At 41.9% G+C, this 26,713-nt stretch overlaps 2 non-coding genes across 2 annotated transcripts; one reads left to right on the top strand and one right to left on the bottom strand.

The window, feature by feature from the left end:
• Nucleotides 1-10,810: 10,810 nt before the first annotated feature.
• On the bottom strand, nucleotides 10,811-10,882 carry trnaa-cgc (transfer RNA alanine (anticodon CGC)). Its single transcript has one exon. It is a non-coding gene; the product is annotated as a tRNA-Ala (tRNA).
• Nucleotides 10,883-16,726: 5,844 nt separating this feature from the next.
• On the top strand, nucleotides 16,727-16,820 carry trnai-uau (transfer RNA isoleucine (anticodon UAU)). Its single transcript has 2 exons — nucleotides 16,727-16,764; nucleotides 16,785-16,820. It is a non-coding gene; the product is annotated as a tRNA-Ile (tRNA).
• Nucleotides 16,821-26,713: the final 9,893 nt, after the last annotated feature.

Here is a 26,713-nt window from a genome sequence, read left to right as displayed (position 1 = left end):
TTATTGAGAGATAGGCTCACTGTTTCTTCCTTTGGGCTGGGACAGGAGATCACAAACTGTATTACTATTACTGAGAGACAGGCTCACTGTCTGTTCCTCTTGCTGGAACTGGAGATCACACACTGTTCTATTATTATTGAGAGACATGCTCACTGTTTGTTTCTCAGACTGGGACAGGACACCCCACACTGGATTAATATTATTGAGAGACAGGATCACTGTCTGTTCCTCAGGCTAAGACAGTGGATTACTATTATTATGAGACAGATTTACTGTCTGATCCCTGGCTGGGACAGGAGATCACACACTGTATTATTATTATTGAGTGGCCGGCTCACTGTCTCTTCCTCAGGCTGGGACAGGAGGTCACACACTCTATTATTATTATTATTATTATTATTGAGAGACAGGCTCACTGTCTGTTCCTCAGGCTGGGACAGGAGATCACACTCTGTATTATTATTATTGAGAGACAGGCTCGCTGTTTGTTCCTCAGGCTGGGACAGGAGATCACACAATTTATTCATATTATTGTTGAGAGACATGCTCACTGTCTGTTCCTCAAGCTGGGGCAGGAAATGACACACTGTATTATTATTATTGAGAGACAGGCTCACTGTCTGTTCCTCAGGCTGGGATAGGAAGTCACACACTGTATTATTATTATTGAGAGACAGGTTCACTGCCTGTTCATCTGGATGGGACTGGAGATCACACACTGTTCTTATATTATTGAGAATCATGCTCACTGTTTGTTCTTCAGACTGGGACAGGACATCCCACACTGGATTATTATTATTGAGAGACAGGATCACTGTCTGTTCCTCAGGCTAAGACAGTAGATCACACACTGGATTAATATTATTGAGAGACAGGTTTACTGTCTGTTCCTGAGGCTGGGACAGGAGACACACAGTGTATTATTATTATTGCTCTTCCTGACTGTTCCTTAGGCTGGGACAGCAGATCATTATCTGCTTTATTATTATTGAGAGACTGCCTCACTCCTGTCTGTTTCTCAGGTTGGGACAGGAGATCACACACTGTATTGTTATTATTGAGCGACGGGCTGACTGTCTATTCCTCAGGCTGGGACAGTGGATCACACACAATATTATTATTACTGAGAGACAGGCTCACTTTGAATTCCCCAGACTGGGACAGATCACGCACTGTATTATTAATGAGAGACAGGCTCACTGACTGCTCCTCAGGCTGGGACAGGAGGTCACACACTGCATTATTATTATTGAGAGACAGGCTCACTGTCTGTTCCTCAGGCTGGGACAGGAAGTCACACACTATATTATTAGTATTGAGATACAGGCTCACTGTCTGTTCCTCAGGCTGGGACAGGAGATCACACACTGTATTATTATTATCGAGAGACCTGCTCTTTCCTGACTGTTACTTAGGCTGTTACAGGAGATCATAATCTGCTTTATTATTATTGAGAGATTGGCTCACTCCTGTCTGTTCCTCAGGTTGGGACAGGAGATCACACACTGTATTATTATTATTATTGAGAGACAGGTTCACTGTCTGTTCCTCAGGCTGGGACAGGAGATCACACACTGTATTATTATTATTGAGAGATAGGCTCACTGTCTCTTCTTTTGGGCTGGGACAGGAGATCACACACTGTATTATTATTACTGAGAGAGAGGTTCACTGTCTCTTCCTCAGGCTGGGACAGGAGGTCACACACTCTATGATTATTATTGAGAGACAGGTTCACTGTCTGTTCCTCAGGCTGCGACAGGAGATCACACTGTATTATTATTATTGACAGATAAAATCACTGTTCCTCAGGCTGGGACAGTAGATCACACTGTATTATTATTATTGAGAGACAGGCTCACTGTCTATTCCTCAGGCTGGGACAGGAAGTCACACACTGTATTATTATGATTGAGAGACAGGGTCACTGTCTGTTCCTCAGGCTGGAACAGGAGATCACACTGTATTATTTTTATTGAGAGTCTGGCTCACTGTTCCCCAGGCTGGGACAGGAGGTCACACACTGTATTATTATTGAGAGACAGGCTCACTCTTCCTCAGGCTGGGACAGGAGATCACACTGTATTATTATTATTGAGAGTCTGGCTCACTGTCTATTCCTCAGGCTGGGACAGGAGATCACACACTGTATTATTATTATCGAGAGACCTGCTCTTTCCTGATTGTTCCTTAGGCTGGGACAGCAGATCATAATCTGCTTTATTATTACTCAGAGACTGGCTCACTCCTGTCTGTTCCTCAGGCTGGGACAGGAGATCACACACTGTATTATTATTATTGAGAGATTGGCTGACTGTCTGTTCCTCAGGCTGGGACAGTGGATCACACACTATATTAGTATTACCGAGAGACAGGCTCACTTTCAATTCCCTAGACTGGGACAGAAGATCACACACTGTATTATTACTGAGAGACAGGCTCACTGTCTGTTCCTTATGCTGGGACAGGAAATCACGCTCTGTATGATTATTATTGAGAGACAAGCTCACTGTCTGTTCCTCAGACTGGGACAGGAGATCACACAGTTTATTAATATTATTGTTGAGAGACATGCTCACTGTCTGTTCCTCAGGCTGGGACAGGAGGTCACACACTGTATTATTATTATTGAGAGACAGGCTCACTGTGTGTTCCTCAAGCTGGGACAGTAGATCACACTGTATTATAATTATTGAGAGGCTGACTCACTGTTTCCCAGGCTGGGATAGGAGATCACACACTGTATCATTAGTATTATTGAGAGACAGGCTCGTTGTCTTCTCCTCAGGCTGGGACAGGAGATCATACACTGTTGTAGTGTGCTCTCACAAAGCACCAGTTCTGTAGGGGTTTGGGCATTTACTGGGACAATTATTAATTGTGGCAGTAAATCACAAATTTGATTCTTTTAATGGTCTCAGAATCTAACCATGCGATATAACTCAAACAACGCACACACAGGTACTAATACACGAGGATGCATTTATTATTATATAGAATATGCATGTAAACCTAACAGATCTTATCATAAGGGTTATCAGAATACAAAAGATATAAATTCATTCAGTTACAAAGACTTACACATATCAAGAGGACATAAGTTCGGTATATCATTCATTTAAACCGTTTCGTAATTGAACTTGTTTACAACTTCTACATTAGATACTCAAAACAAGTACATAACCTTAGGAATTAAACTGATATCAACTGGTTGGGATAACAATTGAATTCTCGAGCACTAATGCTGTGAAGTTGAATACTCACTGCTGGTGAAACCCTTTTCCCACTGTTTCCGTAGTGTAGTGGTTATTACGTAGTGTGGCGGGATCTGCACAGTGCGTGTCGCAGCGCATCCTGCTTTCACTTCAATGCGCATCCTGATGTACCCCAGTCTCCCGCGTGACAGGTGCGGATAATCACCACTATAGATAGATAGATACTTTATTGATCCCGTGAGGGAAATTGCAGTGCAACAGCAGCTTAAGACACACAACACAGCCACAGTGTAACGAATTATATAATAATGGTACAATACATACAATACAATACAATACAAGGTTACTCACAGTCCGGATGCACAAGAACAAACTAGAACAGAACAGTACACAGAACACAGAGTAACTATAGATATAAATATAAATATAAATATAAATGTATTGCACAGGTCCCTGGCATATATTGCACAAAAAGTGGTTGTAAACGGGAAAAAGAAAAAGAAAGAGAACAGATGTAGCAGTAGATGTGTAGATGCGTTTAGTCCAGAAACAGGTCACTGTCGATGTTGCCTCCACCCAGATGCAAGGTGGATGCGTTGTACAGTCTTATGGCAGACGGCAAGAATGACCTCCTGTAGCGTTCCCTGTCGCACCGTGGATGAATCAGTCTATTGCTGAACGTGCTCTTCATTCCTGCAAGCCTGTCAAAGAGGGGATGGGAGAAGTTGTCCATGATGGCCTCTAGTTTGGACACCATTCTCCTCTCAGCCACTACCTCCAAGGAGTCCAGGTCAGACCCAATGACAGAGCTTGCTCTCCTGATGAGCTTGTTCAGCCTTTTGGAATCTACTGCTCTAATCCCAGAGCCCCAGCACACCACTGCGTAGAAAATGGCACTCGCTACCACCGACTGATAGAACATGTGTAGCATCTTACTACACACATTGAAGGACCTGAGCCTCCTCAAGAAGTAGAGTCGGCTCTGTCCCTTCTTATAGATGGCCTCGATGTTCTTAGACCATTCCAGTCTATCGTCGATGTGCACTCCCAGGTACTTGTACGAGTCCACCATCTCCACGCCACTCCCATGGATGTAGACAGGAGTAGGTTTGACCTTTTTCCTCCTGAAATCTACCACCAGTTCCTTTGTCTTCGTCACATTCAGTTCCAAGTGGTTCACCCCACACCACTCCACAAAGCTGCTGACCAGTCCTCTGTACTCCTCCTCCTGCTCACCCTTGATACATCCCACAATTGCAGAGTCATCTGAGAACTTCTGCAGGTGGCATGACTTTGAGTTGTACTTAAAGTCCGAAGTATAGAGGGTGAAGAGGAATGGAGAAAGAACTGTCCCTTGAGGTGCCCCTGTGTTACTCACTACCTGTTCAGACACACAGTTCTGAAGTCTCACAGACTGTGGTCTGCCTGTCAGGTAGTCAGTGATCCACGAGGTCGTGGAGGCATCGACTTGCATCTCCTCCAGCTTCCTCCTTAGAAGTAAGGGCTGGATGGTATTGAAGGCACTGGAGAAGTCGAAAAACATGATCCTTACAGTGTTGCCAGCCCTGTCCAGTTGTGAGTAGGCCCTTTGCAGCATGTAGATGATCGCATCCTCCACACCAACACTGGGCTGGTAGGCAAACTGTAGGGTGTCCAGTGATGAGCTGACAGGGGTCTCAGGTGGGATAAGACCAGCCTCTCCAGTGTCTTCATGATGTGAGAAGTCAGTGCAACTGGTCTGTAGTCGTTGAGGACAGAGGGGCGCCCTTTCTTTGGTACCGGGACCAGGCATGATGTCTTCCAGAGCACCGGGACTCTTTCCAAGCGCAGGCTCAGGTTGAACAGTCGCTGGAGCACTCCGCTCAGCTGATCAGCACAGGCCCTCAGAACTCTGGGGCAGATGTTATCTGGTCCTGTGGCCTTACCCTCGTGCAGCCTCTTCAGCTCCTTCTTCACCTGGTCAGCTGTGATGGTCAGCCTGGCCTGGGGGATGGTGCTCATACTGCTTTCAGTGCTGCAGGTGTTAATGGCGGAGGTGTTGGAGAGTGGCAGCTGTGGGGGATGGGTGGGTGAGTAGCCGTCGGGGGTTGTGGCTGTAGGCGGCCATGTTTGTGGGGGGATGGAGGAGGTATTGGGCAGTCGCAGCTGTGAAGGGTTAGGGAGCGTGTGGCAGTGGGGGGATGGGTGTTGCGCCACAGAGGACCCAGAATCAAACCTGTTAAAGAACTGGTTCAACTCGTTGGCCATCTCCAGGTTCCCTTCTGTTGCACCCCCAGCCTGTTTGAAGCCAGTGATCTCTCTCATGCTGCTCCATACATCTCTCACCCTATTCCTTTGCAGCTTGTCCTCTATCTTCTTTCTGTATGCGTCCTTGCTCTCTCTTAACTTCTGCTTTAGCTCCCTCTGTACACGCTTGACCTCTTCCTTATCTCCCCTCCTAAAGGCTCTCTTCTTGTCATTCAGAAGAGCCTTCAGGTCGCTGGTGATCCAGGGTTTGTTATTGGAAAAGCAGTGTACGTCTTTGGTGGGGATGGTGTTATCTACGCAGAAGTTAATATAGTCAGTGACACAGTCCACCATACTGTCTATGTCGTCCCCATGTGGTTCGCACAGCACATCCCAGTCGGTGGCCTCCAAAGCACCACGTAGATCCTCCATAGCCTCCTGAGACCATCTCCTCACAGTCCTCATGGTCACAGGTTGGCGCTGGACAATAGGCGTGTACAGTGGTGTAAGCAAGACAAGGTTGTGATCTGATCTGCCAAGGGGGGGAAGGGCTGTGGAACTATATGCATCCTTAGCATTGGCATATAATAAGTCCAGTGTTTTGTTTTCTCTGGTCGGGCACTTAACAAACTGGTGGAAAGTAGGCAGAGTGGTGGAAATAGATACGTGGTTAAAGTCCCCTGAAATAGCTATAAAAGCGCTTGGGTGCTTTGTTTGTAGCCTGGCTGTGACTGTGTTTATGACGTCACACGCTACCTCTGCATTTGCCGTAGGTGGAATGTAAACAACAACAAAGATGGCGCATGTAAACTCCCGCGGCAGATAGTACGGACGCAGTCCTACGGCTACCAGTTCGATGTCCGGGTTGCAGACGCGCTCCTTAACATGAGTATGTCCAGGATTACACCATCTGTTGTTTACAAGCACCGCGAGCCCCCCTCCTTTCCTCTTACCGCTCTCGGTGTTTCTGTCCGCCCGCACCGTCTGAAAGCCGCCGATGGTAACGTTCGAGTCCGGAATAAGTTCCTGCAGCCACGTCTCGGTGAAACACATGATACTGCATTCACGATACTCCCTCTGGCTTCTCACCAATGCTCCCAGTTCGTCCATCTTGTTCACTAAGGACCTCACATTTCCCATGATGATCGAAGGAAGGTAGGGTTTAAATCTCCTTCTCTTCGACTTTCGCGTCGCACCAGCCCTACAGCCTCGGCTTCTCCTCCTCAGCTCCTCCGGCACCGATGGCTTCTCTCCAGTGAGTAGAGCCGGACGCGCTAGCGCGATCAGCTGGTCCCGCGTGTAGACAATGCTTCTGTGGCTATCAGCATTGCAACTCGATAGCCACAGAGGTCCAAGTATCAGAAAAAACAAGAAAAAGTTTCTCAGCTTCCTAGTATCCATCATGTTGTGATCGCAAATCTAGTTGCCGGCAAAGGTATGAAGAAAAAACACTAACACACTAGCATTAACTAACTGAAAGAAACAAAAAGACACAGAGCTGCTGTAGCAGGCTGCCACTAACACGGCGCCATCTTGGAACTTATAACGCGTGGAAACGACCGCAACTTCGTTTTCTGAGATGCTTTCTCTCACGTGGTGAAATCTCGACCTCTTTGGCATCTCTGGCTATAGTTCTTCAGTAGAGCAGGCTTTCACACCTCTGCTTATAGTGCCCTTGAAGTCATTTTATTTTTACAGGAAGACGCATTCCCTAACGATCTCTCCTGTTTTAGAAATGCTTCATAAGTCGTGTTTGATTCAACGGACAAACAGTATACTAATTGTACAATGCAGATCTACGCGGCATTCGTACTGGATTTGACTGGGATTCTGAAATACTTCTTGCAAAGGTATTCAGACTTTCTAGAACCTATATTACAACCACAGACCTGAAACTCCCTAGCTTCCAATCTCTGATGTTGCTGTCCTTAAACTCGGACGTGATGTTCTGCAGACGTGTGCATAATGTCCTGTTTTCTTACAGTGTAGACATTTTGCTGTTCACGCTCCGCATTCATCTGCTTTGTGCGTTGTTAGTCCGCACCTGTAACATGTAATGTCAGCCGTCCCCTGTTCTTCTATATCTCTAGCATGACTGCGTCCTGCTGCTCGGCTTTTGTTTGTAAAGTTTGAGCGAGCGCCCCGTTCAGTGTCACTTTGTCACTGTGGTCAGAAAGCATTCTTGATTCTGCTTGAGCTGCTTCATGAATTCTAGCGACTTTAAGAGCTCTTTCTAAAGTCAGCCCTTCCTCCTGCAGCTCCGAGGTTCAGTAGAAGCGGTGGAAAAAGCTGGGCATAAGCAAAGCTTCTCGGCGCGGTTGCCATATCTTCCATGGCGCAAGCTAAACGAAAAGTCCGAAAATTCAGAAGCTCGTTTCTACCAGCAAGAGAACTAAAATCTGCAGTGTTCTGCTCGCTTTGAGTCCGTCAAGCACTCATCTCTCGTCGCCATAAATGTTGTGTATCTTAATAAAGAGACGTTTTTATATTATTTTAACTATTTTATTAACTACACAGATCACGCCCTTACACCTTATATTCCCGCCTTCTACTCTCTCGTTCTGTTGTCTCACGATGTCTACTCACAATACTACATTTAGCATGACTTCTTGTTGCAGTTGAGCTCAAAGCTGGAGATGATCTCCATATTCTACCGCAGTAACTAGTCCGAAACGTAGTACACAGTACACACTTTTTAAGTGAAGTCAGGTTGTTAAAAAATTAAACCAGCGCCCTGTCACAGAAACGTACCCCGGTCTCCCGCGCAACAAGCGGGGGTACTCAGCACTATACTAACGAGGAGCGCTTGTCTGCAGCTGAGCGTCAGCTCTGTTTACTGTCAGCAGTCATTTCCTCATTTCCAAAGACTTTTTCACCTGCTCTCAGCTTTTAAAGACGATCATAAACGCTCAAGAAGTAATTCATGTCAGTTTGAAGTCTGTTTCTGTTGTCTCAGCTCTTGATAAAGAAAAGCCGTGCGTGGGAGACTCCCTCTCTGAAGAAGTTTGCCGTCACCCTGCGAGGGAGAAGAGCCATCAATCACCGAGGCAACCACTGAGACAGTTAACATTGAACACGTGAAATGCGAGATGTTGTGATTTTTTTCCCCGCTTAAGGCTTCTATCGTTTCTACTCTAACGAGAAAGACCTCTTTATTAGAAGTGAGATTTTAACAAACGTCTCCAGGGGTAACTGCGATCTGAACGCAATGCCTTAGACCACCAGCCATCTTGCCTGTGGTACTTATAATGAAGTATATATTTTATTTCTACTCGTTGATAAGAAAAGTGAAATCATGTAATTAGGGATATGTCCTTTTTTCATGGGGAAAACTAGCCCGAGCAAATGTAAAGTTTAGAGCAGCGCTCAATAAAAATGATCAGAACCCGAAAGCCTTCTTATGCGGATCAGTATATTCCGATACCACTGGTTCTGCAGAAGAAATAAGAAAAGCCGAACTCAAAGTAGAAATGTGTTGCCATTACGGGTACTCTGTCTGCAGCTGCTTTAATATCTACTCACACCGTGTTGCCATTAAGGCTACCTAGTTAAAAACAAAACTTATCGTCACCTTTTTGAACGTGATTATTAGACACCCGTTAAATCTCAACCGAGGTTTCTTGAGAGATCGTTCAGCGAGCGAGTAATAAAAAACTACTTCGCTTCCAACCTCTGCTGTCGCTGTGAACTCGGACGTGATGTTCTGCAGATGTGCAGTGTGCCTTTCCTCTTGTCGTATTCAAGAGTACTCACTGTGTGAGCTCCTCACTGCGTGTCCTGTACTCTACTGTGATTTCAATTAGATTATCTATGTGGAGTGTAGTAACATGATCTACTTGAACATTTTCGGTTTGTGAAATGAAACACTAAAGAAAATACAAGCAATGGACATTTAAAATAACCACAGTAAAGCTAGAAGAGTGAAAGATAAAAGACTGCTTAGAATGACATTCACAATAGACTTAAGAACAGTACAACCGCCTGAACAAGGAGTTGAACCCTGGGCCCTCAGATTAAAAGTCTGATGCTCTACCGACTGAGCTATCCGGGCTCTGAAAAAAAGTCGACACTGTCGGGATCCTCGCAAGTCACGTGTCTCTTGTGCCGAAGAGCAGTCATACCTGACCCGTCTGGAATGACCACTGACAGACATTATCCAGAAGCGACGGCACCACTCCCAGTAGAATGAGTGAGAAATACAGCATGACATGGGGAGGTAAGGGGCTCCCGCAATTAATCTTTCCTCACATTACTGATTTTTTCAATAGCATTTTGACCTTTTTTCACATTCAGATTTTTTTTCACATTTAATACAATCTTTTAATCAACAACATTAAAAAGAAAACAAATGGAACATTTTTTGGAACAATAATTAAAAAAAAACTTTCAATGCCTTGGTTGTATATGTGTGCACACCCTTTATAAAGGGAGTTGCAACAGTGCTGAAATTTAAAGAGCATTTCTGTAGAGAAAACAGCATTTTTTCTGCCTTGATGTTAAGCTTAGGGAGCCTGTCTTTTAGAAATTCTATTTCTTAACACCTTGCACAGCCTCCTGACAGACTAACAAATATTTTTTGGAGAAATTGGCTCACACACCGGAAGACACTAACGTTTATTTACGTTAGAGTATGTGAATAACAGTTTAACCGAAAAAGTTTGTAATTGTGATTTTGTTAAAATTCAATAAATCGTCTATCAACAGTAAGAAATTATTAAGAAATTGTTTTATTTCATAAACTATAAGACAATTAAGAGAGTTTATAGGTCATATCCGTCGCTTATGTTCTTTTAACTCTAGCGTTCAGGATCCAAACCCAGGTGCGGACGGTTGTGTTTCTTGAATCTCTTGTAATCATCAAAAGTCGATGTGTAGTCCTTCAGTACTTTCTCGAGTTGTGCCATGGATATTTTATTCGATCAATACTTGTCATGCTCTTTTGCATTTACCTAAACAAACGGAAAAAGTTCAAAGTGTGTTTATGGCTGTGCTTCACATCTAGACGAGAGCATTTGTAACAGTACAGGACACGCAGTGAGGAGTTCGTGAAGCTTTCAGTTTAGTGCGGAGTTCAGAAGGAGGATTCGCTCGCTGAATGATCTCTCAAGAAATCCCGGGTGAGATTCAACAGGTGTTTTCTGCAACAGTCACGACAAGTGTGAAGCAATCTCTGGATTTCCTGAATTTGAACTAAATTACTAGTTCAAATAATTTAGGATTTAACAGAACTAAATGAGGTACATTTAAAACAGCAGCGCAACTCTGCGGCACGTCGAGTTTAATTGTGTAAACCTGGCTCTCTCTGAACACGAGCAAAGAGTTCTCACTCAACAGAAGATTGCAATGTGAGTACTGTAATATAAAGCACTTGGAGATGCCAGGGATTGAACCCGGGACCTCATACATGCGAAGCATGCGCTCTACCACTGAGCTACATCCCCGATGGAAAAGGTAGTGGAACAGACTTAGAGATGTGCAGATGCTCACTGATCACAATCCACCATTCATGAAGAATGCCTGCAGTTTCCTACTTTCGCGTTTCCTCTACTACAGAGTAAATTAATGGGAATGAAGAAATAAGGAAGGAAAAATAATCGCATTGAAGCTTCAAGAGACTGGGCAAAAATTAATATATTATTTTTGTATCCAGTCACACGTGCGACGGTGGTTAATTCCCAGAGGGGGGAGTGCTTTTTTTCTACCTCCTTACTCGACTGTCTTTCAATTCTGTTTTATTTGAAAGCTTTTTACGTCTTTTATGTGCTCTTGATTAAACTATGCATAGAAAAACAGCACTACTGATGATTTTCATGGACCGATGCACACTTGTTCTGTACAACTCGAGTGATAAAGCCCTGTCTGCAAATGTTGTAACGCCCCAACCACAGGAATGGTAACAGGAAGGATCGTGTTCTTATTTGATAAGTCCTTTTGAGATGTCTTGTCAATGCACACAGGCGTTAGAGCTGAATAATTTACTTTTAGTGGTGTTTTTAAACAAAGATGGAACATGTTATTTCTATACCAGGAAGAAAGGAGCAGACTTTTACTTTAAGAGGCAAAAACGACACCTTATCAAAGCTAATATTAATTAAAATGACATCACAACAAAAGAGTGGAGCCTTGAGTGAATTAAAATTAGTTTTCATTGGACGTCTGTGTCTCCTTAACTTTGTAGGTGAGAGAGAGGATTGTGATTATTTGCAGGTGCTTCTCGGAAGTGTGTTGGTGCTACAGGTGCCTTCCAAATAATTAAGTCGGGTTTGAATCCCAGCCAGTACAAACCCAAATCTTTTCAAGATAATCTGTGGTCCGTTAACACATCTTTTGAAACACTACAACAGGTAACACCCCGTGTGAAACATCATGAGCATCTGTTAAACCTCTCTACCTGCCCGTTCCTCAAAGAGACATGACGAGGGTCTGAAGGGACATTTTGTGCCGTAGAAACATTTTATCATTCCGTACTTTCCTGTGCAGTCAGGTCAGTTCCACTTCAACTGCGCCCGACAATGGAGGTCGTTTTGAAAACAACGAGAGTAAAGAGACAGTGCACGTCTGCAGAACATCACGTCCGAGTTTAAGGACAGCAACATCAGAGATTGGAAGCTAGGGAGTTTCAGGTCTGTGGTTGTATTATAGGTTCTAGAAAGTCTGAATACCTTTGCAAGAAGTATTTCAGAATCCCAGTCAAATCCAGTACGAATGCCGCATAGATCTGCATTGTACAATTAGTATACTGTTTGTCCGTTGAATCAAACACGCCTTATAAAGCATTTCTAAAACAGGAGAGGTCGTTAGGGAATGCGTCTTCCTGTAAAAATAAAATGACTTCAAGGGCACTATAAGCAGAGGTGTGAAAGCCTGCTCTACAGAAGAACTAAAGCCAGAGATGCCAAAGAGGTCGAGATTTCACCACGTGAGAGAAAGCATCTCAGAAAACGAAGTTGCGGTCGTTTCCACGCGTTATAAAACCACTAGGTCAAACAACAAGAGCTAAAGAGCCGCTGTTGAGAGTAACGCGGCCGAGCGTTCTAAGGAGCTGACTTAAACCTCCAGTCTCTTCAGGAGCATCTGTTGGAGTCGCACTGCTACTGCGTATCTCCTTGTTAAGTATCCCTTTTATTGTTGTTGCTGCCTCCAGGCGATGTAAACCACATTCAGAAAAAAATAATTTGAACAACATTATTCCCCCGTTTACTCAAAGGGACGGTGGCCAAGTGGTAACGCGTCTGTCTCGTAAACCGAAGATCGTGGGTTCAAACCCCGCCTGTGCCTGTTTCTTTTGTCACTGCTTTCCTTTAGTTTCAAAGTCTTCAAAAAAATCGCAATGTAGGAGTCTCAATAGTAAGAGAGCATAACTGTCGCCAGTGATTAGTATTCTTGCATATCCTGCCTTGTTTTTTAGTCGACAAAGCTTGTCTCTCTTCACACCCATCTTCCGAATGATCGCCTCAGCATTGGGAAGGAACGTGCGGTTGGTACAGCCCCCCACTCCATGGTCTGATCACAAACAGATCGGGTGAGCTGTCAGTCCAGGTTGGAAATAACGTTCGAAAGCACTAAAAATCTGAGTTAGGAACGAGAAGACCGTGTTTTTTTAAACGAGTAAACGATAAAATAATATACTGCCTGCAAGACTATGTCAAGTTCAAGTTCAAGTTTATTGTCATTATACTCATACGCAGGTATATGGTATAACGAAATGCTATTTAGCTAGCTCTCGGACATAAGTAGTACAAAGAAAAAAACACAACAACAATACAATTGTATAACAAAAGAAAGACAGAGACAACAGCCGATGTGCAAAAAACAACAACAGGCAGTGTGCAAAACAACAAAAAGGTAACAGGTTATGTGCAAAAACATGCATCAAAAGAATGAAATAAAGGGATAGAAATTATGGGGAGTGAACTTTTGACATGTATGGTAGAGGTAGATTTTCAATGTGTGTTTGGGTTTTTGGTAAGAAAAAAGGCACTGTGAGATTCAGATCATAGGTGAGAGGTGAGGTCACAGTGAGAGAGGCTGGGAGTTTAATAGTTTGATAGTGCGGGGGTAAAAACTGTTTCTGAGTCTGGTAGTCCGGACCCGAATGCTACGGTACCGTTTTCCATGTCATGCTAAACGCCACAAATTGTGTTCAACCAGTCGTATCAATCGTCCTAAAGTTACGGAAAATCGGATGCAACTACTGCAATCAGCACACATTTCTTCAGGATAATCGAGCGGTTTAAAACAGCAAATTCACAGATTCGTGTCTTTTAAGCTTTGTGTTTCGCTCTCCAAATAGAGGCACGGGTTCAAATCCCACTCCCGACAGTCAGGCGTTTTACCCTGTCTTTTTTACCTGCCTTTACACTGTTTCAGTCTTGTTGTGCTCGCTGACAATCACAGTACGAGGAAAACGGAGAAACTAGCAAAAACATAACGGACAGAAAAAAGCTTCGTAAACACGTGAATGTGATTAGCAGCAGTAAGGTATGCATTCAAATGTTTAAGGCTGATTTATAAAAGCAGCAGAAGAAAGGTGCAGCCTTTGTGAGAATTCGCGGGTTTTTATGCTGCTTGGACTTCTTTCAAGCCTATGAAGTGACCCCCGTTTTATTTTCATTTTCAAACTTCAGAACCGAATAACAAAAAGGTTTCATGTGTGACAGCATTCCGTTGCAAATACCGTTTCCACGATGTATTCAGCGACGGGAATGAAATATTTTAGTGCTGGCTCAAATGCGAGGAATTTCCGAAAAGCCTGGAAAAGCAACGCTTGCAGTAAATGACAAATTTAAAGCGTATAGTCAGTATGAACAGAACAACGTAATGCTCTGTAAAAACGATCTGAAGCCGCAATTGCTCTTTTATCTCGGGCAGTTCATTCCGATACGATGTTTCCGCAGAATAAATGAAATGCCGAACTCCAAACATGTTGTTGCCATTATTGTTACTCCTGCTGCTGTAGTTTTAAGCTTTAATCAGTGGGTATGTAATGTTGTAAAGGGGCTGGACTACTTTGTTCAGTCCAAATTCCATTATGTGAATTTATGCTTTTTTAATATAAGCATTAACAATACAATGCGTGCTCAAAAACCATTACTTATTAGCTTAAGAAGCGGCAGTGTTTTGACAAAGTGTGGTATTCGAACAGTAAATGCTGAAGTGTTTAATACTTGCTTGTGAGCAGATCTCCCTCTGTTTAGACAAACTCTTGTTTGGCCGATGATTTCAGATCAAAATCTGAATCAAGTGGAAAGAAAGCTGAATTACGCAAAGGTCATATAAGGCACTGGGTATCACTGTTACGCCATCAGGTCCTGCTAGGAGGATTGGGGGGATCAAATTGACACAGAGGGACCCAATGTGGGGGCTGAACCCACAGTTCTGAGATTAAGAGATTCATGCTGTATTGACTGCACCTATATAACTCTTGTGCTACAGCAGTAATGTTTCTGGGTGTGGATGGACATGACATAATAGGCTGACAGCAGGAACACGTGGCCCACAGGCAGTGACAGTATCGCTATCACATTTGGCTGCAGTATATTGTGTTGAGAGCAGCAATAACTTTCCTGCAGAGATGGGAGTGCCTTTAATACAGCTCTTTCAATCGGACAGAGTAACAGGAACGGACCAAAAGTTTCTGCTGTGGATCCATCTCCACGTGGGGGAAAGAGACAGTAAAATAGCGATGAAGAAACAGAAAGAATTGTGCTCTCTGCAAAGTAGGAGAGAGGTGGTCAGACACATAAAACAGCTTGGTGATAATTTGCAGCGACAGTTTTATGTTATTTAGTACAAGGATTTCTCGTCATGTGACTTAAGATGTGTAATTTGTATGTTGGTTGTATGAGAACAGTTTCTTCTAAAGTCCTGTCAATTGACAGTGGAGAGCTAGCTGGTGCACATCTTCAAGAAGACTCTCTTTAAGGCGATTACAAGTTTCTTGAACAAATCTGTGTCATATTTTTAAAATAATTTAGCTAATGAGCAACGAGAGTATAAATGAATTCTCCCACCCTCCATTCAAAGATAAAACTCCATGTGCGAGTCTAAGTTTCCTTGGAGCTACTGATGTTCGTCATTATTGGACATTCCCGGTGATATTGACTAAGGAGCTCAAATTTTACGTGTTGTAGTTCAACATGTACAAAATATTCGTATCCCCTGCAAATATCGGCAAGGTCAGTGATATTCTCAACAATGTGTGCTATTGCAATTCGTGCAATTCGTGCCATACTTTTTCCCAATGTATTCTGACATGCCAAGATCAGAGGGTCATATTTAAAAAAACTGGTGCATTAAAATGTTTTGTACTTCAGGATTTTGATAGTCTGTTACATTGTCTTTCACACGTCGGTGTCAGAACTGTGAGACATTTTCATAATTGGGGGGGAAGGCCGTAGCAATAAGCAGAAAGTACAATCACCTTTTCCCAGTGTAAGTCCGTGTTATGGTGAGTTTTCAAAATTGGTTTGCGATTTTCTGAAATATATTCCATGCAAAAATATAATTTGGACAGTCGCTATTTATTTGGATATTCCCTTTCACTGAGGATGTCTACAGTATTCCAGCCGGATTAGAACTGATCGAAGAGATCCATCTACAGGCGAAAGGCGACATAACATCACAGCAGCAGCATTTAAGGTGGAACGAAAAACGCGAAGAAGAAGCTGGCGAATAAGAAGCCAACTTCAGCCTCGTAGCAGACCCTGGGAGGCACGCTCAAAATAATCATCTTTCCCAGTACTTTAGAGTCGTATTTAGAGCGCTTTACTGCAATTTTATGTGATCGATGGAAGATGTGAAGCCATCGAGCCTGTACTGCGATTCACATTGAAATTGAAGCCATTTCTCATGCTTTCTCTCAGTTTCGGGGCTGCAATTGCGTGTAAAGGAGGCGACTTGAAAATGAAACATGCAATCACCTTATAGAGGGTCTTCACGACGGGGTGCATCAGCTAGTTCTCCATTATTGTCAATTTACTGGACTTCTGAAGAAACCTATCGACATCAAAAATACAAACTGCACAGCTTAAGGCACATGAAGAGATCCGTGTGCTGATTGACTCAAAAATGTCGCTACAAATAATCCGCCGGGTTGATTTACTTGTCCGACCACCTCCCTCCGTCCCTCTTTGCTGTTAGCACAATTCTTTCAGTTTCTTTTCTTGTATTTTCCTTGCTATTTTACTGTTGCTTTTCCCCATGAGGAGATGGATCCACAACCGAAACCGTTTTCACCCTTTGTTTCTGCAGCGTCAGTCTGTATGAGGAGCACAACTCACACAGCTCCAGTGGCGCAATCGGTCAGCGCGCGGTACTTATACAGCAGTGCACAGCGGAGTCATGTCGAGGTTGTGAGTTCAAGCCTCACCTGGCGCAGTGTCTTCAGCTACTGAAAGCAACTGTCGAGTTTAGATACTCTTAGGTATTTGATGGAGATAAATTAACATCAAACGAACAGGTAAAGGTTTATTTCGACTCACAAAGAAGGCTCCACAGCTGAAACATTGTGTTTCCTTCTCTTTTCAGCATGGAATGTGTACCTCCAGTTGACCTGCACACAAATATATGAGAGAGGTCTACTGAGGTGAGTGGAGCACTGAAGACTTAATAAAGCTCTTGCATTAGATTCTGTTTTTGTTGTTCCCCAGATTTGTTTTTAAATGTTCTTTTTCTTTTGAAGTTGTTGCGTTTGGTTGTTTTTTTATAGTTGTTAGACAACTACAGGGATTTACCTAGGTTCCCGGAAGACTTCTCATTTTGTGTTTGTTGTGTTTTTGGGTTACAACTATTTTTTTTCTGTTAATAGGACCCCACGCATTACTCTGGGACTAGTTAACTTTAGTTCTTACATTGTACCTGAAATGACCTCAATAACTACTACTCTGTTTCCCTTTTTTTTAAAAAAAAGGCAAAACTGATGTTTGTTTCTCCTTGTTGCTGATTGGTAGCTACAACGGGTCAGTTGCAACAAACTTGGCCTCTGATATTTGTCAGCAGCTCTGTACTGAACCTGTTCTCAATTGCAACAAACCTAAAATAACAGCAGCTGCCCATTAGATGTTACTGAAGTAGCAGACTAAGCGGAACAATAGATTACATTAGAACTGTCCTGAATGTAGTGGAAATAATATCGTCATTAAGTAATGAACTGATGCACCACTTGTTTGAAAATTATTTTTATATTTAACTAAAATTGCTTTCCAGACACTACAATTATTCACAAGGTATTTTATCAATACATATTTTATTAATAAAAGTGTGATATCTAAATAATAAAGTTTAATGTTATCTTTAACATTAGTACTTTAGTAGCTGTATTATGCTTTTGTGAATTTCCAGGTATCCCGGTGGAGAGAACTGAAATTAAGGAAATACATATTTAAAGGGGTGTAAGTCTTAAATGAGTTCTGTTACATCTGGGTGTTAATTGAATAGATTTGTTGTATTATTTAATTTGATTTGACTCTACACTTCTGTTTCTCATGAGATAATATTGGGGATTTGCAGATACAGATAATAAGTTGTACTATACAGGCAAATGTATGGTTACCTTAATGAAGAAACTGTTATCATTACCCTTTTCAACATTATTATTTATGACAGTCTTTCAGAACAGTATTCTCGTATTAGTGGCTATAGTCTAATGATAACGGTGGTGAAACAGGCAAAATGTGTGGAAAGATTTGGAGATGGAACAGGAGACTCATACAGTCGATAGAAAGGTTGGGTAGGATTGCACACACCACCATGCCAGTGCTTAGTATAGTGGTTTAAAAACATAATAAGTGATTTAACAACATCAACTGCACAACTGAGAGCTCAGCTCCACTACTAGTAATACATCGCCCCTTTTTGTCAATTAGATAGATGTGTTTTCAACATGTATTTAATTAGTACTTCTTTCGTTTTAACTGATTTAAAATAGAATCTCTATAAAACAGATAAATGTGTATGTGTCGCGCTGAAATTCACACACGAGGGAAGCCACACGAGTAAGGAAAGATATCGCGTTTAGGAAGAAATCTAGGATGATGACCCCGCTGAATGGAAACAGCCTCATACATGAGTGGCATGTGCTCTACCACTGAACTGAACTCCCGACAACTACCTTTATCTGCAGCACTTTTAGGAAGAGTGAGGAGTCTACAAGCCCAGAAAACGTGAGGAGAATTCAGAACAGGAGGCTCTTCACCTTTCACTCAGCTTTCGTTGGACATCTAAGTGAATGACAAATTTTCACTTTTTGATTAAAGAAAATAAAAAACACCTTTCTTCCAGCCAGATTCAAACCAGAGACCGAAGGATTCCTCACTGTTCCCACTATATTCCTCCGCTCTAACAACTGAGTTATCAAAAACACAGGAATCCCACCTTTTGTCATACAAAAAGCACAATGGAATGCAGTGTTCCTATTTATTTAAATCCCAGTTCAAAATCAAATCTCATTCCCATAGTCCTGATTTGTTTAAATTTAAGCAATTAACCAGGCTTCTACTGTATAAACTTCTAGAGATATTACAAATTGTTTGAAGGGACATCATTTCAGATGGAAATTGACTTTTTTTCTAGTGGGATCACATTAAACCTTTCTATTGGATGGAGAACAGGATCATTGTGAGATTCAAAACACATCTGTCTTTGCTTCTTTCAAGGATGAATGGATTATTGAGATGCAAACATTGGTTCAAATCAAAACAAAATTGTGCTAAATAGTACTTCTGTTTTTATTTTCAGCTACCAAAATTTAGCCTTAGTTGTAAAATTCCATATTAATATTCAATATTAAGTAGATTCAAACATGCACAGTAGAGAAACAGAATAAATGAAGTAAATGTTTCACTAACATTTAAGTGCAACCTATTGATCGTCTTTGGCCAGTGAATTGCATAAGGCACCGCACAACTTTTACTGGAAGAAAAACTGTGTGTTCTGAGTGGCTGCATCTGTATATAATGTTATTCAGATAAGTTTAGGTGGAGGTCAAATTCTAACCTCGTACTTCTGCTTCCCTGCTAATAACAGCTCTCTGGCTACAGAGGGTGCTGGGCACCTCTTTTCTATCCCCTCCCTCCACTGCAACACCACTGCTGCAGGATTTTCTCCCTGGGGAGGGGATGTGAAGACACTGATCTCTTACCAGCACTATGCTTTCCTCAGCCAGGGAAGTTAAACCCGAAGCACTGTGTCACGATTATAGTCCCCCCTCCTTAAGGGTGCTCCAGCCCTTTCACTCAAGACTTTATTCTCTGCACCTGTTTCCCATTCCCAGCCCACCTTAAAAGCCAGGCGCTGACGCTCATCCGGGCTCTGCATCTGATTTCCATATCGTGCGAGTCCGGGACCTGGAAGCGCCTGGTCCCGTTAAGGTTTTAACCTCTGTTCCCGTTCCTGTTCCCCGTCCGCCGGTTCCGACCCGGCCTTCGTGGTTTTTAATTCTTTGTTCTGATGGATCTCCTGGTTTTGGACTTACCCTTGTGTTTTGGATATTCCCTAAGGACTACTCTTTTGGATTGTTCGCCTCGGCCACACCTCCCCCGTGCACCAGCGCACCTTGGACACGCCCCCCTGTCTTCAGCCCCGTATTCCTGCATGACGTTTCCCTAGTGTTCCCCCACTTCTTCAGATTGTGTCGTCCGCATAGGGTCCGGAAAGAACTGTTCGTTACACACTGAGCACTCAATACCTTGATATTCATCATCTGGCTACAGTATTATTATACTTATTTACCAAGCTGCTGGATCTGTGAAGTTCTATCATCATGGAAACATTATTTGTATCAGGAAGTATGATGTGGAAACACAATGTACGTCCTTTCAAAAGCTCACAGCAGTACTACTCTAAAACATAATTCTAAATTGCTAGAGAGGAAAACAATCTTAGCTTGATACATTGTTGTGCAAGATTCTACTGTCATTTTCACTATTTTATTACTGACCAGGAAAATGACTTTTACCAGATCAATGAAAAGTAAAGCTTTATTTAAAAGGTTAATTCAAAGTGATACAGTACATTCAATGTGTAGTAAATAAATCAGATTAACAACATATTAAACATTTCCTCTGCAAATATAAAAAGCTAAATTAAACTAAAAGGAGAACCAGAAAAGCCACTGAGCAGGAATGAAACTTTCATTCTGTGTGTTCAGATGCCTGCTCAACAATCATCTTATCAACACTAGTCTTATTGTCTTATCCGAGTAATTAAGATTTAAAAAAAAAATCATTCAGCACAAAAAACAACAACATATACAGTAGGTTACATTCAGTCTTTGAAAAGCTCATTAGAAAGGAAGGGTCATCAGTTCAGATTGAAAAGTCTAAAATTTGAGCCTCGCTGCTGTGTCCTGGGTTGAATGGTGGTAAGAGTTATTTTCTTCATTTTTCTGTGTGTGAGATGCTTTTATGCATCTAAATATACAGATGCAATTATAATGTATGCAGATTATTTTCCATATGTAGCACTCTGTAAGTGGCAGTGACATGAAATCAGGCCAGATTAACTGATCATTAATTAATGTTGTATCTACTTGTTCTGATAATGACACACATCTGTAATCAGTAGACAATGGGAAACAACAATCACAATTAAGTTCTTATCTCAGAATTGCAGGACATATAGACCTTCTGTTGTAGTGCAGTGTCTCTCAATGTAAAGGTATAAAAGTGCAGGTCAGTCTTACAGCCTGAGAGACACAGCAGGAGACACAGTAACAAGGTCTCACTAGGACAGTGACTGTGTGGGTACTGTACAGGTTTTCAGCTGTACAGTTACTGGATAATCTGAAATCAAACACCTCATAACCTACAGAACTACATACATTAAGGGAAATATAACAGTATTTTAACAGGGATGACTCAGAAACACAAGGCATATCATAATGGTATTGCTCAGTTAAAAACTCTAATCTGACTTCAGGACGAATCCTCTACAAAGCTGCACAGTGCTCTGACATAATCATACTAAGATCCTTTTTCAGAGGGTAGTGTGGTCAGGAGACTCCGACATCATCATAGTCACATCCATCTTCAATGGACTGTGTGGCCAGGAGACTCTGCACTTCAGGAGAAATGGCAGAGACACCTGCCAGAGACACACAGTCAGCAGAAGAGGTGAACAGGGTACAGAAAACAGAGTATTTCATACAGAAACAGACCCTCAAGATCTCATTACTCAAAGAAACAAGGTTGTGGAAAAGATATAAATTGTGTGAAGCATCTGTCAAGAGACAAAATACATGTGGCACAATCAACACTGAGAAACTTGCAATGGGCATTCTTGCCATTATGTGAAAATGTTAGTGAAAGAAGTCAATACTAGAATTTAATAATTATTAATTATTTACTGAAAGGATATATAGGAAATTATAGCTATGTTCGCCTTTTGTTTAGAGTGTACACATTTTGGAATACAAAAGTTTATTCCAAAAAATCACTAGTAACTAGCTTCTGATATCTGGGTACATTGCTTCAGACCTAGTAGCCCTTAATGTAAAAAGTCCCAGAAGTATGTCATGGCAAGAATAGAAAATTAAAAAATACAGAATATGTGCCCTCCAGATTTTTTCATATCCCCCATGAAACAGAAACAGAATCATCAAAAACAGATGTATGTCTTAGATCATGTGTCTCGCTTAAAAACATCTAAAAATGTTATATTGTAATTTCTATAGTACTGTACATAAAGTCCAGTAGAAATCATATTTATTTACATCCATGTAATATTTTGTAAATCCTCCCTTGTCAGGGATTACACTTACGGAACACCTCCTATAATAGACTGTTAGCATCTGGCACTTCTGAGGGGAGATTGGTGAATAACCTCATATGCACTCTTCAGAGAGCTCTCTGACTTTATCCATGATGACACATTTGTTGTGTTTAATCCCCTATTTTGGATGAGTATAAGTATTGTTATATCAATTGTATGTGTGGCTGTATAATTGTGTGTGTCTGGGGAATTGTGTCTAGGAAGATACAAATGAGGAGAATCTGGGGAAATATGTATCTTATGTTGACCACAGAGTGGCAACGTTTCAGTTTGATTTCATACAAATGAAAATATTTTAGACTATATTAAACACATATAAGATGGAATGGAATGAATTTGTTATTTTAGCTATAAAGAAATTGTTTGAAAGAATGCTAAAAAATTACATTGGTATTCTAAGAAAATAAATACTATGAATCTTTTCGCCATTAACAGTTTCACGGTGACTTTGCAGGTAACACGTCCATTTTGAAAATCATCTTTCGAACGTGATCAATATCTGAACCGGAAAAAAATAAAAAATGGCGAAAATCGAGAAAATCGGCTCTTTAGAAATTGGAAATATATTCGCGAGAGGAGTCCTTTTCTCAACGATTTACACTTTTTGCAGGAGTCACTTCTCCCAACGAACATCTGCAGGTTTCCGTAGTGTTCCTGCAAAGAGTGATCAATTTGAGACTGGCACATGTCCCGATTTAATTGAACAAAGCTAGATACGCATATTCTAATGCAGCCTTCATTACAAAACAGTTTATTTATCGAAAGCGTTTTATGTGAAAAAGAGTAAAACAAAAAAATATGGATGACAATCTTTTAAAGCTGAAGATTTTACTTATGAGAAATTGTCATCTTATGTAGATGCTTTTCAACCGATGCTTTTAGAACTTTGCTGTCCTTCCTGCATCATTTTCAGCCTTATAAACTGTGTAGAGGTAGCAATCACTTGCTATTTCTCAAATGCTTCCATCATTTTTCTTTCACGCTAGGACGCGAGTGTGTGCATGTGTTTGGTTTTCGTTTCACTGATTCTCATTGAAGATTTGGGAATTAACGACGAAAGAATCAGTAGCCTCGGAAAGCGGAAGCTTTGGTTCACAACGATCTTGAAGACACGCCCATGTAGAGCAGCGTGTGATGATTTGTACTACAAAAGACCAAGTGCTCAAAGTGACGTCCGCGTTTACCGTTGAGACATTTCATCTCGGGCGCACTTTTAGAAAGCAAAGAAAGAGCAGTCGTGTTGAATCAGCAGAGTGGCGCAGCGGAAGCAAACTGAGTACATAACCCAGATTGTCAAGGATTGTCAAATTCTCCAACAAATCTGTGATCTAGTTTTAAAATATTTTTGCGTAGTATAAATGAATTCTCCCGACAGCCAGTTAAAGCTACAATTCCTCACGTGAAAATGGTTTTCTTGGACATTGACTTAGGTACTTAATTTTTTACTTCTTGTAGTTCCACACGAGTAAAACACACACATTTCCTGCAAAGTTCAAGAGGGAACGTGTTGCGAAGAAATCCCATTAATTGTTAACGGAGATTATGTTTACATCAGAACAATCTGAAGCGCATCCCTGAGTGGGCTTGAATCACCAGCTCTTTGTTTAACAGCTGCACAGAGAGACACCCCCGTTGCTTTTCACCATTCACATGTTTGTAGTTAAAGGAAATAAAATACTGGCATTTTCCTGCCAGCCCGCAGTATTTCTTCTGCACTGACGAAGAATAACCAAGAACTGTATTTAATCTTTCGCAGGCTGTAATTTTCAGAAAAAAAGAAGTGAATACTTGTATTAAGCTAAATCAAGCCGACGGAGATGAACTGCTGTTGTTTTTCTCCACTTTTCTTTAAAAGGAGAAAAAATCACTGGCATTTGTTGTTTGTTTTTTTTTGCAATATTTCTTCTGTCCGGATAAGCAAGATTTGTATTTTATCTTTCAGAAGTTGTATGACTTTCTTGAAATTCAGAAACAACTTGTTCCAGAAAAGAAATGAACACTTGCTTCAAAGTTAATGAAGAAGTATACCTCTCTCGCTGCATGTGCTCTTATCTGTCCATCTCTCTCTGGCAGTCTGTGCAGAGTATCTGAAGGGGATGTAACACCACTTGGCAAAGAAGAAAAATCCTCAGAGGCAGAATAACAAATCATTATTCTCTTCTCAGTCAGATTCACAGCTCAGACTCACACTCAGACAGAAGCAAAATTTGATTACCAATTTTTTGGAGTGGTGTCATCTTAACCATCTCCAGCTTAACACCAGCAAGACCAAAGAAATGATCTTCAACTTTCAAAGGAATAAGTCTCCGCTGAACCCTGTTTCCATCCAGGGTGAGGACATAGAGGGCGTACATTCCTACAAGTACTTAGGGGTACACCTGGATGATAAGCTGGAGTGGTCTGGTAACACTGACGCCCTGTACAAGAAAGGTCAGAGCCAACTCTATTTTCTTAGGAGACTCAGGTCCTTTAGTGTGTGTGGAACACTGCTACACATTTTTTATGAATCAGTGGTGGCGGCAGCCATTTTCTACGCTGTTGTGTGCTGGGGCAGCAGCATCATGACAAAAGATGCAAATAGGCTCAATAAACTTATCAAGAAGGCTGGCACTGTGTTGGGGATGAGCCTTGACCCCCTGGAGGTGGTGGCTGAGAGGAGAATGCTGACCAAGCTCACAGCCATCATGAACAACACCTCTCATCCGCTTCATGGGACTTATACTGGGCAGCGGAGCACTTTTAGCAACAGGCTGCTCCAGCTACGGTGTTCAAGGGAACGTTTCCGCAGGTCTTTCCTCCCGGCGGCGGTCAGGGTGTATAACGCTGCCCTAGGCTAGGACTGTTAGCCCTTCATTTGCTCCTCTATGGACAGCATGTTTACTCCATTGTACTTTTTGGACAATCAGTCTGTATAAACCTATGCACATTTTGCACATATTTTATTGTTTTTACAGTGACTATGATCAGCACATTTTGCACACACCTATGTACTTATTTATTTTGTTGTCTTTTGTTTTATAACTATTCTGATGTCTATTTTGCTTGTCTTGGGCTGGACTGCTGTAACACATCAATTTCCCTACGGGGTTTAATAAAGTATTATCTATCTATCTAAGCTCAACTCCATACTGTTCTTTGTCCTGACAGTCCAGATCCAGAGGACATTCAGACAATCAGTGCTGCTACATGAATAATATCAGACAGAACAGCCTGAACTCAGGTCACATCTCCCCCTTTTCTCCTTCCTCCCAGCCTCTCAGAAACACAGAAGAGCTCCCAATTCTCCACTCTGTGAACTGGGCTCAGGGGTCACTGATCTGGCAGCTGTTGGCTCTGTTCCAGGTCAGAAGCAAGAAGCTTCTATTAACCCTTTCCAGGACCTCCCGCCCTTCTGTATTACTTTCTTTACTGTATGTCAGCCCCCAAACATGTTTCTAAGTGTTTTATAATGCAAGTGAGTGTGGAATGATTTTAGTATTTATTTTATAAACACCAGTATTGACACTCTGATCATCATATTGATTATTAGTAGCTGATGGTCCGATGGTTGTGACTACTATAGTGACCAGTTGACCAGTCTGTAGCTCTGAGCAGTGGGACTCAGATCACACAGAAGACCTGTCTGTGTGTGATCCACACCAGCCCTGGGATTCAGCTGCTCTCACAAGTGTCTCACAGACAGTCTTATGAATTTACAATTAGATGAAGTCTTGTAACAGTTATACAGTTCATTTAAATCATCAGACTACCTATGGAACTGAGAACTGGGTGGAAATAAAACCAGGATACACATTTTATCCTCTAGGATCAGGAGTCTGATCCTCCTGGCTTCTATACTCTGAAGATTCGTGTAAAACTGTTAAAAGCTCTTATTTCAGGGACTCGTGCTCGTTCTCTACTGCTCCACACGGGTACGCTTTGTAACACATTAATCTGCGAAGTAAACAAATTTTTTTTCCCTGTTTAATTAATTGCATTTCTTGGTTTGCCGCTCTCCTTCTCCAACTGTTATGATTCGCTTCTCTTCACAGCCCAGTATGTATTTTTTTTTGGGAGATGTTTTATCTGTAAGAAAAGCCCCCCGGGCTCCGGACAGGAGTCTCCTCCCGCGGAGACGCGCTCTGCTCTGTTAGAAAGAGCGCTGTGATGTCACAGACACCAGCAAAAGCGCCGGGATCAGAGAGGGAGACCGCGGGAGGCGCGCTGAGTGCACGGAGGAGAGTTATTGATCTCTGAAGAACCGTAGGATAAACGATTAACTTCACCGATTGGTGAGTACTGATTCATTTCCCATTCTTGACCCTGTTTTAAATATCTAGTAAACAGTCAATAAAGACTGTATCGATCAATTACCATACTGCGTTTAGTGTTAATAATGTTCAATCCGAAATTAAACAATGATTATTCATATTATTATTTAGGTAACTCTATCCTAGAGCTAGAAAATTATATTCCAAGTTGACACATGTATGTAAGTAACAGTTTAAATGCATTTTTTCCAG

Source organism: Atractosteus spatula (genome assembly GCF_055471065.1).
Source record: "Atractosteus spatula isolate fAtrSpa1 chromosome 10 unlocalized genomic scaffold, fAtrSpa1.hap1 SUPER_10_unloc_10, whole genome shotgun sequence".
Taxonomy (NCBI): Eukaryota; Metazoa; Chordata; class Actinopteri; order Semionotiformes; family Lepisosteidae; genus Atractosteus; species Atractosteus spatula.
Note: the sequence above shows the minus strand (reverse complement) of the source record. Positions and strands in the feature narration are given on the sequence as shown.